At 39.1% G+C, this 16,698-nt stretch overlaps 1 protein-coding gene across 6 annotated transcripts in view; it reads left to right on the forward strand.

Annotated features, from left to right (window-relative positions):
- LOC107743940 (nuclear factor 1 B-type) overlaps positions 1-16,698 on the forward strand; it is a 95,973-nt gene that overhangs the window by 51,380 nt on the left and 27,895 nt on the right. The gene's annotated exons all lie outside the window — the stretch shown is intronic.

The following is a 16,698-nucleotide window of genomic DNA, read 5'->3' on the forward strand; positions in this document are numbered from 1 at the left end:
TCTTAGTCACAGAAAAAATGTTTGTTAACGAATATTTTTCGTCGTCGTCTTCGTTGACGAAATTAATACTGGGTCACAGTGAGGTCTGAAATAAGCAGCTCAGGATTTAGTGTTCTTGCTACCATTCTCACTTTTCAACATGACAGGAAACAGTTAATATGTCAAAGGCCAGATATCACCAGTCTTTAAAACACTTTACTCCAATGTGTATAGTGTTGGAGGCTGCTCAGTACCTGTTAAGTACTCTAGGTGATGTGACTTACCTGCTAAAGTCGTTATTTGCACACAAAAAAAGGAAGGCAAAAAAAGAATCTTCAAAAGAGCTCTGTAGAGAATTGATTGTCACTATTTCAAATCCTATAGCTATGTTTTTAATGAAACTATTTTGGTCTTTTAAAGCACTCAACGCTCATTCCCATGACCAAGGCCAGTGTTTTATGAAGTGCTGATTCAAGTACACAGCAGCTCAGGGATTTTACCTCATGTGCACTAAGGGTTAACACTCCAGACGTCTTCCACTGAGCTTTAGTCACAGCTGCCAAGGTTAAATAAGGTGATAGCAAATCGTTTACTTGCTGAAATGTTCCATCAAGTTTGGCTGGTTTGTTATTAAGCCTGCCCACTTCAGATAGTTGGGAGGGTTGTGTACAGTAAGTTGTGCTAGTGGTGTATTATCAGTCAGCCGAGCAAGTGGAGTGATTACAACTTCCAATAAAAAAAGATTAGTTATTGCCTTTGTTTCAACCCTCCCCTTTCAGCAGAAGCACTCAAGAGCTTTTAATAAGAACGACGAATTTGTCAAAGAGCAGCCAGAGAAGACGGCTAATAAAACCACAGCTAATCCAAGGAGCAGTCACCCACAGTCTCTTGTGAAATTGAACAGTTTGAGTAAACATCTACCAGTGATAATCCGTATTTGCTTCTGTGTTGCAGCGGAGGTTCCTTTAATGTATTGGAAAGCCGTTGTGCCTTGTCATGATATTTATGACCTAGTTTATCTTCTACCTTACAGTCTCTGTTAAAAGCACCTGAAACTGTCTAAGCTTCTTTAACTTGTGTGTTCTTATCGCAAGACCACATGAGCTGAAGACCTTTTTACTAGGTACCTGAAGTTTCTTACTTCCCCATTCTTCTGCGCTCTGCAATAATTTATGACACGGTAAAATGGCTTGAGCCATGATTGAGTGAACATGAATGACCTTCTCTTGAATGTCCCACTCGTCTAGTGTCTGGAGAGACCAGAGATTCCTTAGGCTGATATCACAGAGCCCCTTTCCCACTGTGAGGTCTAAGATACCTGTGGCAGATGAGTTCCTGGGCCTGATTTTATGAAGACGGGGGTTAATCTGTAGTAAAACTGAAAAGAGCTTCTTTACGAGGTGCTAATGGTCTGTTAATGCAAAGGAACCAGTTCATCTACATGCTTGTTTATTTACTGCCTATCGAGGCATGCCTCTATTCGGATCACAGAAGAAATGTTGACAGGTTAACCACCCCCTAATGAGAGCAGGCTGACAGGAATCCCCCAGCAGTTCATATACTTTGCTGTGACCAATACAAGTAAGCTGGTAATATCATCAAATGATTTCTACTGTGGCATATTCCTTTATTTAGACTTCATGTTTCTGTTTTAACTGATGATTAATCCCTAATAAACTGAACTCGTCTGTGATTTGCCCATCCTGGCCCTGATAGTATCTTTTTTTATACAGATTTTTGTCTGTAGATGTTCAGGCTTTGTTTACAGCACACTGTAACTTGATGCCACTGAAATAGGCCGTGGCGTTACTCAATTAGTTGCCTGGTTTTCCCGAGTGCTCTTATGGCTGTGGGCAGATACCTTTACAAGCCACAGTTGTGTTTATAATTTCCTCATGTGAAACTTGCATGAAGAGCAGTGCATGAAACAAGATGTGATTTAGAGACCCGGTCACAATGCAAACCGCTGTGGCTGACGTTTCCTACCTTTGTGTGGATGAGGGCCCAGGGGTGCAGCAACGGATGCTCTGCCCCGGCGCTTGCCGCTTTGAAGGGGAAGGAAGCTCTGTGTCAAAGGCAGCAGCTCAGCTATCTGGGGCCGAAACAAATCACTGCCATTATGAGGCGTCCGATACGACAAACTAAGTGAATACCTTCTATTCAAATCATCATGGAAATTTTATTTTAACTGTGTGGGGCTATTCAATAAGTTCCCATCAAGTCACAGACCATGGCAGAACTCTCAGTTTGCTTCTGCACTGCTTGTTTTTGCACTGGATACTTGGTGTGCAGGATTTTCTAATAACCTTGAGAGGAGCCTGCGCAGGCCCCAGTTCAACGAGTGCATATGGCATATTTCTCTTCAGCGAGAAGAGACCGCCCCTGCTGGAGGCCTCCACCCCCACCCCACGTGCACTGCAATTCACTGGAGTTTTTTCTCTGTCCTAAAAATTGCTCCCTGTAGACATGCTATATGGCCTCTCACAGACTGTCTCCATGAAGGAAATGCATTATGTGTAAAAGGAATTCCATATGGTGACATACGATCTGTATAATTCCTTCAAATGATAAAAAACCCACCTTGCATGCTCTGCTCTTTGTGTGCTCGGCATAAAAACGCTTAAATAAAGGCCCTTCCCCCAGCATTTTCCTTCTGTATCTTCTTTAGCTTTGTGGAGGATCTGTTTTACTGTACTTTTAGCGATGTGACACTATGGCCTCCCAGGTTTGCCATAGTAAATGTTTACGAATGGAGGCATGGGCTGTTCCAGGTGAGGCATGCCAAACTGGAGTGGCTTGGATTGCGGCCCTAGGCCACGGATGGGAAATGTTGCAGCACCTCTGCCAACCGCCTGGGAATGTGGCCGAAGCCCTGCTACCTGACGCCTGCCACTGGTGTCAGCAACAAGATTGACCTCACTTCTAGGGAACATTTGGAGAAAGTAGTCCAGTATTGAAGGCTGGGGGCCTACGTACATGCAAAAAGTTGCCAAGAGTGTGAATTAGTGTGTCAGATGACTCAGATCCAATGGTGGCTCTTTGATATCCCCCCCAGTTCCCATGATGCAATGGCATGTCTAGGCCCGGCACAGATAACATTTTACAGCCTCTGCAGGGAAGCGCTAGGGGAGTATCACTTGAACATCAGTCTCTAATTTTATAAAGCAACACGATTTATTGTGGAGAGAACAAATTTCTGGACTGTTGTTGCTTACATTGGTTAAAGTCTAGTTACATTTGCAAAAACCATGCTAATTGGTTAGAAACAAGTGTGCAGTATATTCTTACATGTCAGTTAGAAGAGCATCAAGAGTTATAGAACTTGTTGCTGAGTGTGTAAAACATGTCCATTTCTGGTTTGGTGAAATAGTTATGAACATGTAGTAAATAAACACCAAGTGCTGAGCGAAGGCATTTGTTATCATTGCCTTTTGGGTCAATAACATGATGATCATTTTAAAAAATACTAAAATTCATTAATTCATTCATACATTCATTCATTCAAAGTTCAGGAGGGATCTTTTAGTCGGGAACCACATGTAGGGCCTACCTTATAGCGTTGTATAATTATATTACAGTTACAATGATGTATCCATTTGTGTGGTGTGCAGTTTTACTCTGTAATGAAATGAAAAGGTAGCTGATCAAACGTTTATGTGTTTATAGCAGTGCCATACAGGGCAGAAAAAAGGCAGTAAAATGTAGCTGGGGTTTTTCCTCAGACGATGGAAAATTGCTGAAGGCAATAATAATTAATGCACATGATGGTAGCATACCTGGGCTGTAAAAAAAGCTCAAAAGTGTTCTGGCCGTTAGAATTCTTCGTTAAGTGAAGAGACAGAGTGTGACTCTGAGCCCTGATCTCCAAACGTGCAGCAATAACTGAATGGAAACAATGTTTGTGTTGTCTAGAACAGTGGCAATGTGTTGGTGCACTGGAGATCTTCAGGGGTGTGTTGGAGGGGTGGTTGTTCGGTGTTGAAAAACTAGATCACATCACACCATGTACCATGAGCGCATCGGGTTGTTTTCCTCCGCTTTCTTTTCTTCACTTCTTTCCTTAAGCCCTGCCTCTGAAATCCACAAAACACAAAGAAGAAGACCCCTCTCTCCTTCATGTTGTTTGTCTTCCTGAGTTGTGTACGAGAATGCACCACACTTCCCATGTGTGACAACGTGGTCACCTTTGACCCATTGATCGGCATTGCTAATAAAGAGAAACTGGGACGACGGAAGGTGACAGGTTTGGCTGTTAAGAGAAAAAGGTCTGCTTACGTTAGGTCAAGTAGAAAGTTGCAAAGAACAGAGGAAGTGGGAGAAAAAACAACAGGAGAAGAAAAAATGCCGGACGGGAAATTCCTGAGTTGGCTCTTGGAAAAGTTGACTGTTGGGACTAAGAGTTCCATCCGCCACTTCATTCTTATGAAGGAGAGGCTACAACGTTTGCACAAAAGAGCTCTTATGTGATTAACATGTGAACTTGCCTTTTGAGGTCATGTGAACAAAAACCATAAACTAACATCTCAGGCCTCCTAATGCTGCTTTGAGCTCTCCCCCTTTTTCTTAAGCCTTCCTCAGCTTCCTTTCCCTCTGAGAGGTGTCTGCTAGGAGGTTTGTTAAGAAATGCCACCTTTGTAGGTGAAGGAGAATTAACAGGCCTCCACTGAATTCATCTGCATGACAGCTTGGCATTGTTCTTTATATCATTTTAGTGTTTTGGCAAACTGCCCCAAAAACGAAACCGCACACAAAGGCCTTTTGCATTCCATCCCCTAAAGAGAGGGAGGTTAGCCTTTGCCACACTGTGCATGAACGTCTGCTGAAACTTTTATTATAGACTTAGTATGATTTATAAAAAAAAAAAATTGGACACCGTTTGCTTGATGGTCTTGTAACCTCTCGCAAGCCATTACAGTGGCTCCTTTTATCTTTGTATATGTTTGCTTAGAATTGATAAAACCTGAAAGACAGCATTCAGAGGAACTGTGAAAATAAACAGTGTTTCCTTTTTGTAATCTCTCAGACGGCATTCTCAATTGACCTACTGAACATACTTTTAATGAGATGTTTGTTGAGACATTTTACTAGAAGTAGATGCAATCTCTTTTTTTTTTGAGAGATTTGCAGGTTACAGAAGGATGAAGACAGACCTGTTTACATAATAGTTTTGTTATTGGAAGCATTCCTCATTTTGCACCAGGACCCCGTTCTTTAATGCCAGGCTTTGTGTAAAATTGTTTATGGTTTTAGAACAACAGAATCTGAAATTCATTTAGTGGTTCCTCTTCTTACCATCACCCATATAAACTGAGCACTGGAGCCAAACCACATGTTACTGTTGAAGCCCAAGGCCACCCCGGCAAGCCAAAGAAGCACATGGAGGATTTGCCTGCCTGAGCATCTGCCAGGGATGAGGGATCCTGCCACGTGAATTATGGAATTGCGTCGCTCCATTCTGGTGAGCTGGCCGGAGATCTTTGAGGCTGTTGGACAGTTGCTGCAGCAAGACCGGTCAATTGGCCGATCGCCTGTTTGCTGACCTTGCAGCGGTCGTGTGCGCTCTCCAGAGTGAAAAGAGAGCCTGCTTTATTATGCTTGTATTAATCATCAACCGCTGGCTTTCTGACACTCTTCACAGGAAAGGCTTTGTCAGGGGAACACCATTTTGTCTTTGCAAGCTGTTTCATGCACTTGCTACATTTGCCAGAAAGAAATATTGTGAACTGAAGCTTTTTGTTTTAAATATGACAGCTTTCTCAAGAAGCTCAATTGCATAACTGTCCCAGGAAAAAAACAAAAACAAAAAAAAAACCACTATGGGGGACACATTTCGAGAAATGGAACTTATGGTTAAAGTCACTGGTTGACCATATGCTAAAAATACAGTTGGTTCTTATGATGGATTTTCAGACTGACGTTTCCTTCATGTTATATCAAATACACCTACTGAGAGTTACAGCAGCTGTTGGCCAAATCGTGGCTACATGCTAATCTCAGTAATACTTTGGTTCTTTGTGCATCTGTAGCTTGGCAATAAGGTAAGCATGTTACAATATTTAAGAATTTTAGCTCAGGCTCTTCTTGGGCCTTATGTCAAAAGAGGCTGTAGAGATTTGATTCTTGAATATGTATAATTTTTCAGAAATGGTCACCATAAAGCAGGGGTGTCCAATCCTGTTCCTATAGAGGGCCACTATCCTGCAGCGTTTAGTTCCAGAGAAAATTGGGATATCATGATGAGGCATATTAATGCAAAGAAATTCAAATCTTCAAACAATAGCTGACAGGATTACGTATTGTCAAGGACTCACCTTTTAAAGCCACAACCAACAGTGACATAATTCTAGATACATGCATTTTAAATTCGATCCCTCAGCTTATATTGGCTTATGAAGATCCTTTGTTTACACCAGAAGCATGTTTTCCATTAATCAAGGGACTATCTAACTAAACTAGGGACATAAGGACTCATAATTCAGCATTTTATGTAGGTGAGAATAAGGCACTGAATGTCAAGAGTGGTTTACAGTTAATAGAATGCTGTTGCACTGAGAGACACCTGCAGCCTCTATTTTAGCCCTGGCTGAGGTTTTTTCGGTGTGCACTGAAATTAGTGGTGTCGTAGCACTATAAAAGTGCTCAGACATCTGTTGGCTATGTTGGGAGTCAGTTTTTATGTTTGTAATGACACATTAAACTCAGTGTTTCCTCCCATCTTGTTCCAGAAACGTGTGCCAGTGGAGCTGTCTAAATGAGTGTGTGCTTTGTTTCTTCTTTGTTTCGGGCCAAGATCTTGCCTTAGATGTGGCATTATATGATCCAATAATTCCCTCAACATCAAATTTAGGTTGCGTGTGTGTGTTTGTGTGTGCATATGGGTGCTAAACAGTTGCTGTCTGTCGCCTCTGGCCCAGCTGGAGTGAGGCCATACTTGGGTACTATGTGTCTACTGTGCTGGCACATTGCCCCGCCTCCTCATGCTTGAGCTGACACCCCATTGGCCCTCACTACAAACGGAAGCTTGGCTATCAGGTGAGGTTGGCACTGTGATGACTTTTAGCTGAAAGAAAATCAGTTGCATAAGGGATGCTGTTCTGTGTGCTTTTCCATCCTGCATCCCAGTTTGCATACTGTGCATCCTAAAAACTACGCAAGATTAGAATTAGCACAACCCGGATCATGTTAAAATTGTAAGTCAAAAGTGTGTTGATGATATGCTTTTCCCTTGGATTTTAGATTTAAAGTGTGAATCCATGTATGCTGATATTGCCCACTACCCCTTATGCAATGTAAGATGACAATTTTGTGGATGTTAAATGTCAGTGAACAATTTTAAGGTAAACAATTTAGCAACTCGTACATAACAACTGGATTTGAAACACAATCTTTACTGATTTTCTTCACCAAGATTTTTTTCTTTTCTTCACTTGTAATCAGTTCTTCGATATTGGATCTACTGATACTGGATGCCACTTGGTTACCTTGTTAACTGGTAAAGTAACTTAACATTTTAACTGAACAATATATAAAAACTATTTCTGCACTTTGGTTACTAGGTGCTTATAAATAATCAGTATTGGTGCCAATCGTAAAGAAACAATATTAGTTCATTTTTAAAACATATTTTTACATCACTAGCGAACTAGCATAAAATGTGCAATGTGGAGTGCAACTTCAGTCTGTTCTCAGCCGCAAGTGTGTCCTCAAGTGTTTCTCAGTTTTTATAACTTTTTTTATTTTTATTTTTTTTATTATTATTGTTATTTTTTTTAACAAATCTAAAGAATGCACTTTTAATTGTTGTTTTAACAAACCACAGAATCCCCTGAAGCATGCTGGTGTAGATCCTGACTAACCTGCTTTGGTTTGCTACAATATGCAAACAAAGTCACCTAGACTGCTAGCATAAACTGTGCATTCTATATTGTAGAGTAATTGAGCTCCTCCATAAATTCAACATTGTCTGATTCGTCATTCCTCGGCATGTCATTTATTTTGTTCATGTGAATATAGCTTTAAGGAGAGTAACTGCACATTGTGTACAAGAAAGATACACTTATTATGACATGTCCTGACAGTGGAAGCATAACGAAGTGGTTGAACAGGATTTCTTCTCACACTGTGAGTGTCCAAGTATGCATGCACCGATGTGTGAGCAATGCTAATTTGGCTTTTAATTTTTAATTTTTGAGAATAGCGCCCTGGTGCTTATAAATAATCAGTATTGGTGCCAATCGTAAAGAAACAATATTAGTTCATTTTTAAAACATATTTTTACATCACTAGCGAACTAGCATAAAATGTGCAATGTGGAGTGCAACTTCAGTCTGTTCTCAGCTGCAAGTGTGTCCTCAAGTGTTTCTCAGTTTTTATAACTTTTTTTATTTTTATTTTTTTTAATTATTATTGTTATTTTTTTTAACAAATCTAAAGAATGCACTTTTAATTGTTGTTTTAACAAACCACAGAATCCCCTGAAGCATGCTGGTGTAGATCCTGACTAACCTGCTTTGGTTTGCTACAATATGCAAATGTTGTCACCTAGACTGCTAGCATAAACTGTGCATTCTATATTGTAGAGTAATTGAGCTCCTCCATAAATTCAACATTGTCTGATTCGTCATTCCTCGGCATGTCATTTATTTTGTTCATGTGAATATAGCTTTAAGGAGAGTAACTGCACATTGTGTACAAGAAAGATACACTTATTATGACATGTCCTGACAGTGGAAGCATAACGAAGTGGTTGAACAGGATTTCTTCTCACACTGTGAGTGTCCAAGTATGCATGCACCGATGTGTGAGCAATGCTAATTTGGCTTTTAATTTTTAATTTTTGAGAATAGCGCCCTGGTGAGCTTGTAACTGATAGAATAAGTATAAACTATTGCTTTAGATGATTGGTTTTGTTTTGAACAATAAACATTGAGAGCTGTGACCTGTGCAGCACGTGAAAGGTTCATTCTTGCCAGGACTTGCACTGTGTAAGCCAACACTTTCTGAAAGAGAAAAGTTTGTTCTTAGCTTGCACTCTTCCAACCGGGTAAACATGAGATGCAAACAGAAGACATCATGGTCTGTCTTAGTTTACAGGTTTGCATGGAGCTTTATAAGTTTTCACAATTGTCAACTTAGATATCCAACGACTGACTAGTGGATAAGTGAGGTCGTAGATTTTTTCTTATGAATTTAGTTTTAATTTAATTACTTTTATTAATTGTTAAAATTAATCATTTAAGTCAGTATTATGTTTTTATTATTATAATTTTTAGTTGTAACTTTGTTTTTACTGTCGGGTTAAAAAGGCATGTCAAGACCCCTTTTACTGCACATGTCAACTAGCCAACTTTGAATATGTGTAGTTTTGCACAAATTTTCACATACACTAAACTGCTACTGATCATAAACATACTCCACACAGGCATTGGCCTCCCGTCATGTCATTCACAACTTTCTTTCTCTGTCTGTCTTTCTTCTCCTTCATTTTTCTCAAGCCATTCCCCTCCCCATCTCTCCTCCTCTTAACTACTTGTGCGGAGTTAATGGACTGTTTTGGCTGGACTCCAACCACCGAGTGTCACCTCATTAGTGTTCCTCTCAACAGGAGCTACGTACAGCAGAATGTCATTGGTTCCCCCCTTCTGCGTCCTCTGTCCTCGTCCGTAGAAGCCTCCATGAATGGGGAAATGTGCATGCATAATTGAATCTATAGTCTCAGTCTCTCCATCCCTCCCTCCCTCTTTCTCTTCACTCCTCCCTTCCTCACGTCTGATGGCTACAAAAAGGCTTGGACATTTGCCACAGCTACGGATGGATCAGGCCGATGGTGGCATCCCACGACTCCACGCACACCAGGGGCGGACTGGGGCTAAAAAGTGGCCCTGGAGTTTCTGGCACAGAGCGGCCCAACACACCATAAACCCACCAGCTCATTAAGCACAGAGCAATTTTTAACACCACTTACTAACATAAAACATATAACTCAATACAGAAATAAAAATGCTATCTATTTTCTTTTATTGAAATTCTTATTATTAACATTAATGAATGACTGGCATACTTCTTTACATTATAATTTGTCTTTAATGATGTATGTAACAAATATATCTAAAGTTAAATGCCTACCATAATATCAGTCCATATGACACAATGCTCTGCTCTGCTCTGCTCTAAAAGACTTGGAATGTAGTGCAGAATGTGTACTGTTTTTATATGGTGACTTTCTATTGGTCCTTCAGAAATCATTCTAATATGCTGATTTGCTGCTCAAGAAACATTTCTGATTACTATCAATGTTGAAATCAGTTGTGCTGCTTAATATTTTTTATGGAAAATGTGATACATTACCATTCAGTAAGGTAATGTAAATATAAATAAATATAAAACAGTTTTCAGTATTGATAATAATAAGAATCATCAGTAATAATTGATCACACATACTAACTGATAAAAATTAAGCAGCAAAACAGCTTATTAGAATGAATTCTGAAGGATCATGTGACACTGAAGACTGGAGTAGGCTAATGATGCTGACAATTCAGCTTTAATCAGAAATAAATTACATTTTAAAATATATTTAATAGAAAACTGTTTTAAGGGTAATATTTCATTATATTATTATTTTACTGTATTTTTGATCAAATAAATTCAGCCTTCTTTCAAAAAATAAATAAATAAAAAAGTCTTAATTATTTCAAACATTTGACCGCCAGTGTAAAATAATGCATGTGAACTTGCAAATGATATTTTTATTATAGCCTAATATAGCCTATCACTTTCCTAATCATGGCACTTGAAAGCGAAAGTTTTCAGATTTACAATGTTCCAGTGTAAGTTTGAGAATTATAATTCAAGTTTTTTTTTTTTTTTTTTTTTTTATGAATAACGTAAATGGCATAAAGAAATTCGAAAAGACTAAATAAAGAAAATTAATGTCTGTCATTTAACTTTTTTTATCGTAAACAGTTGGCAAATGTTGCTGAATTGTCTCGTCATGTTCAGCTGCTTATCTTACGCAGCTCAGCTTCTGTGAACAGTAAATCTCGCCTTCTTCGGTGAGAGGGGGGACACTTGTCAACTTATTGATGGGTGTTATGACTAGGAACTAAGGTCTCTTTGGAAAGAAAGTGTGACTAAAGATTGTAAGGCCAGATGCAGCAGTTGTAGACGAGTTTGATTTGACATGATCTCTATAGGCTTCCTTTGTTACTGACGTGGAAAGTACACACACACACACACACACAGTGCTGTCACAGTGGTCTGGTTATTTTGAACGTGACGGATGAGCCACCCTGGGTTCAGTGTTGTGCTGACATGGGAACATGTGTACATCAGTGCTCTCTGCGTGATGCAGTGTGCATCTCAGCTATTGTGTACGCTTTATGGCTGTATGACTGTATGACTTTATTAACACAGTGTGCTATTGTGAATATGTGTGCCCGAATTTGGACATGTGTGTGTGTGTGTAAGGTGCCCTGAGTGACTTGTTTTCCCAGACACTTCTTTTATTTGCACTTTTTTGAGCTGCAGAAGGCAGTCTTAAATGCACACAATTTATCTTTTGTTTCAGTCTTGCTCTCTCTCTCTCTCTCTGTCTAGTTTGTCCTAGCATGATCCACCCCACTCCTATTTAACAGCCTGTCCTGTCTCTACTATTGTTAGGTTCTTCTTTTCAACTCTCTCTTCCCCACCCCCTTTCTTTCTCTCTTTCTGCTCAATCATTCATCCCTGGAGATTCTGACTTTAGCCTCTCCTCTTCATGTCTGCAATCAAGTGCTTGAACTTGGGCGGGAAACTGAGGCCAACTGAGGATGTGTGGCTTGGGATAAACTTTTCTTTTTTTGGAAAGGATTGGGGGGAGGCGGGGTGTATGTGTCTCTCATTCGGGCTTTGGTCCCACTTTCACACCGTGTCTGTGTTGTGTGTGTGTGTGTGTGAGTAGATAGATTGTGTCTCAGAGAGGGTCAGTGTATGTTTCAGACTGTGTGTGTAAAGTCTGATGTGTGACATGCAGGCTCTTGTGAAAGGATACTCGATAGGAGAAAACTCGAGCTGTAATCTAATCAGAGCCTATAATAAAAACAGTCCAATTATAGACCTAAAGATTTTCAAATACAGGAAACTGTATTTACAACAGAAAAAAGTATTTACATTTACTTAACTTGTAATTTAAATAGGCCTATTTAAAGAAATATTTAAATTAATATCCCTTTGTATAATATGCATTACCCCTTAAAAGTTTGGGGTAAGGTATTTATTTGTTTATTACTGTGCTAATAATAAGAAATGATTCTTTAAGAGCAAATCAGCATACTAAAGAGTCATGTGACACTAAAGGCTGGAGTAATGGCTGCAGAACATTCAGCTTTGCCATCACAGGAATAAATTCATTTCAAAATGTATCAAAATACAAACAGTTATTTTGAATTGTAATAACATTTCACAGTATTGCTGTTTTAATTTAATCTTTGATTTTTGATCAAATGTTTGCACCCTTGGTGAGCATAATACATTAAACATCTTACCAACCCTCTACTTTTGAATGGTAGTGTATAATATATATTTCTTTATTCACATTTGGGTAGTATATTTATGTTATGCCTATTTATATTTTTAAAAAGTCAGTTTGTTAAAACAAAATGCTGCAATGCAGTTTTGAGCAAAATTGCAGCAATGCAGTTATCAAATTGAGTTTCGCTTTTTTTTTATTATGTGAGAAGAAATATAAGAAATGTATGGTTTGCAGTCATTATACAAGAAAAAAAGAGGTGTTTACTAGAATACTAGTTAAGTATTCTAGTGTGTGTTGTGTAGTATTCATGCAGAACATTTATTTATTTGCATTTAAGATTTTTGCATTATATAAATCATAAAAGCATCTAATATATGTAGTATTATTTAACAAAATACTTTGGCATAGACACATTACGCTTAGCATGCATACTATTTCTTAGAGTTGATATTTTTGTCTGCATTCTGAGCAGTTTTGAGATATTGAGCTTCAAAGTTTTTGCGTTCCATAGACTTCTGTAGATAGAACCCTTTTTGTTTTGTAAAAAAAGTCCCAAAATGTACACAGCTTACAAAAGAAACCTCACATCATTTAAATAAGTTGACACAGAATAAGAATATGAGAATAACTAAATTTTAACAAAAATGTCAGATAGAACCTTATAGTTCCAAGGTGACGATTTGTTAATTAAATGGTTACATACATTTACAGAAGTGAGGTGGCATTAACTGCACTATGAAATGACCATTAGCTCATCTATAGTTGTGCTTTCAGATAAGATGCCGGCTGGCACGAGTCTTATCTGACATTCACTCTCTAGAGCTCTAAAGCTGGCATGCTGCTCACTATATCTGTTTGGGTTATAGCAAACTTTGATAAAGAGCTGTGATATATCAACAATTGCCTTAATGAAGAGAGGGAGAAAGTGGATAGAGTAACAGATAGAGAAAGATACTGAAAGATTGATGTAGATAGGAACTTTTTGCTGTATGTGCACTAATGTCACAGCCGTAGTGCGAGGTTACAAGGGTGGGCGAGTGACCAGCACACACAAACACACTCTCAATCGCTGGGTGTCACTCACTCACACACACACAATATTTTACAAGATTGCAGCTGTACCGTTCAAAACATTTCGGCCAGGACTGCCCATAATTAGGAGATATTTTTGCCTCTTAGTCTCCTCTGCTGTCTCTCTCTCTCTCTCTCTCTCTCTCTCTCTCGCTCTCGCTCTCCCGCCCTCTGCTTGGCTCAGGACTCAGGATAGAGTAAGAGGAGGAGAGAGAGAGCGTTTTTGGCTCAGGCCTGGTTTCTTTGGCAAACATAACAGTACATGTGTGCAGCTTTCTAAAATGGCTGCCAGACGCCTCCTCCTGAAATGTCGACGGTATGCACGCGTCAGGTCTGTTTGCGCGTGCGTTTGCGTGCGCGGGGTGGGGGTGTGATACATTGAATTAAAGTTGCTGAAGTATGTGATAGCTCTCAACCACGCACAAAACAAAGACTGCTTAGATTACACAGGAACGGAGCCAAGTGCTAGTGTGTGCGCTTGCGGGTTTGGGTTCATAGATCCCAGATTCAGGTATTGGCGGTATTCATCCTGCATAATGACATTACCTTACATTGCGGGTGGAAGAAGTGCAGAAGGTATAATTGTGACAGCTGTATGGATGCGATCCAACAGATAAGGTGGCACAAAGATACATTGACGCATCGTATTTATGAAGCTCACGCGATCTGCAATGAGCTCATCATGCTTCTATTCATGTAGATATGATCCTAGATCAGATGTCTTCATCTTAGATTTTGAGTTGCCAAGGCAAGCGTCATTATTACTTTTGCTTACACTATTCAACAAACCCATAACTTTAAATAGTTCACCCAAGAAGGGAAATTCTGTTATCATTTACCCTCCCTTGCGTAGACTTTGCTGAACACAAAATATATTTTTGAAGAAAATTATAAACCAAACTATTTTGGTACCCATTGACTTACATTGTTTGGATAAAGAAAAGAGACTTTTATGTTCCACAAAGGATAGAAAATTATACAGGTTTGAAACGTCATGAGGGTGAGTAAGAATGACAGAATTGAGAGCTCAAATTGCTTTTTAGCATGGTGACACCAAGCTGATGGTTGCTATCATTGAGGGTCTGTGATGTTGAATCGGCACAGACTGAAGAAAGTGAAGACCAACTGATGAACAAGATTCATATTCGGTCACACTTTAGTTTGGGGACCAATTCACATGATTAGCTATTAACTACGATTTTTTGCCTCAATAAACTCCTAATTTGCTGCTTATTAATAGTTAGTGAGGTAGTTGTTAAGTTTAATTGTGCGGTAGGATTAAGGGATCTAAAATAAGGTCATGCAGAATAAAGCATTAATATGTGCTTTATAAGTACTATTAAACAGACAATATGCTAGTAACGTTCATGCTAATAATCAATTAGTTAAAAGTGAGAACTGGTCCCTAAACTATGTTATCTCATATTCAAAATGATAAACAAGCGTAAGACTGCATATCCAAAGTTCTAGTTCCAGTTTTCCATTTTGAATGACAAATATAGACTACTGCAACCTGATGGTATGGAGAGTTATTTCCTCTCACACAGAACGTATGGCTGTAGGCTTTCATTGACACCAGTCCACAGTGTGTCACAGCCTTTAAGGAGAACTCAGCTGCTGCTTTTCTAACCCATCAGGCTTTTAATCGTCACCTGGAGGATGATAATACAGGTGAAAAAATACCATCAAGTTTTTAGAGAACAATATCATGGGACTTGGGAGTGGGCTCTTTTGACTCTTATGGGCCAGGGAGCAATGACCAAGCAACCCTAGGAATAGCAACCGCATACCATGCTACAAACCACAACCGTAGAAACTGCACCCATGTGTAAAACACAACCGCATGTGTGTGTTCTATTCCTTCACCTTCCAACTATTCCTTCACCTTCCTCCGTTTTTTTTTTCCTCTCTCTTGGGGCATTGGCATGGTAGGAGATGTCTTTAAGCACAACACTGATGGATGGTGTAGAACTTGTATGTGAATTGGGGGGGGTTGGCATAGGAACGGGCACTGTCACAATAGTGTCACAATAACGCTTCTGACCAATCAAAGATCAACCTGCTCTTAACCAAACAAAGAAAAAAAATGTCAACGCTTAATGCAGAAATAGCTCTTAAAAATTCTCACGAATGCACTAGAAAAAAGTTTCTCTGGGCTTTTTTTCTTATTAATGTATGTTGTTCCCTTCCTTTCTTTGTCATTGTTGAGCTGAAGCCAAGAACATTCCGTATTTGCAGCTCTGTTTAATGGTCATTTTTGAGGAGGTGGGATTTATTTCTCTCTCTATTTCTTCACCTCTCCCCTTTAACTTTCACTTCTGAAAAGGAGCTCAAGGAACTCATTTTCTCTTTTGCATTTTGTATTTACTGGCCAAGCCAATATATTGGCATCTTAAGTCGAGTTGATCGTTTAATTAAAGTTTTAGTCTCCTTTAGATTACAAGACACCCTCTGTGATGGGTTGTTTACACATTGCATTGTATTGGTAACATATCAGATATTGACTGATATTACTTTTTTAATGATTATAGAATCAGTCCATACTGGATATATATATTGACTTATATTGAATAATTCATAATTAATTGTACAAGCTCATTTCTCCTATTTTGACATTTAGATTACTTATGCTGTCATCTAACATTTACCTAAATTTAATTTAGATTGTAATATCAGCCACAACATGAAAATACTTCTTGCTTTATTGCTACCAGTCAGATTTTTTTTTTCAAAGCATCCCTAATATTGTGCTTGTTGTGATCTTGAAAAAAGCTAATTATTAGTTCCTGAAAAGACTGGGTGAATGTGCTCCATTGGAGGTGTGTCATTAGCAGTATAGAATCAAGGGAGGACCCTCCTAAAGGTTCTGTAAGGTAACATTGTTAATCATGTGAACATTAAAGCACACATCAGCAACAGACAGGATTCTTCTCCATCTTATCCTCCCCCACTCTCTTCTTTTGCTCACACCCTACAAGGTGGGGCGAGTGTTGTACATGTGTGTCTCCATTTTACTTTTGTGAGGAAAGTTTCAGCTTTGCCATTGCCTGTTCTTACATTCTGCTCTTCTCCCTCCCTCTTTCGTCTCTTTTTCCCCCTCACTGAAAGAAACAAGCATGTTTCTGCACACATCTGGC

The sequence above is a fragment of the Sinocyclocheilus rhinocerous genome, unplaced genomic scaffold (assembly GCF_001515625.1).
Source record: "Sinocyclocheilus rhinocerous isolate Xijiao unplaced genomic scaffold, SAMN03320098_v1.1 scaffold1549, whole genome shotgun sequence".
Taxonomy (NCBI): domain Eukaryota; kingdom Metazoa; phylum Chordata; class Actinopteri; order Cypriniformes; family Cyprinidae; genus Sinocyclocheilus; species Sinocyclocheilus rhinocerous.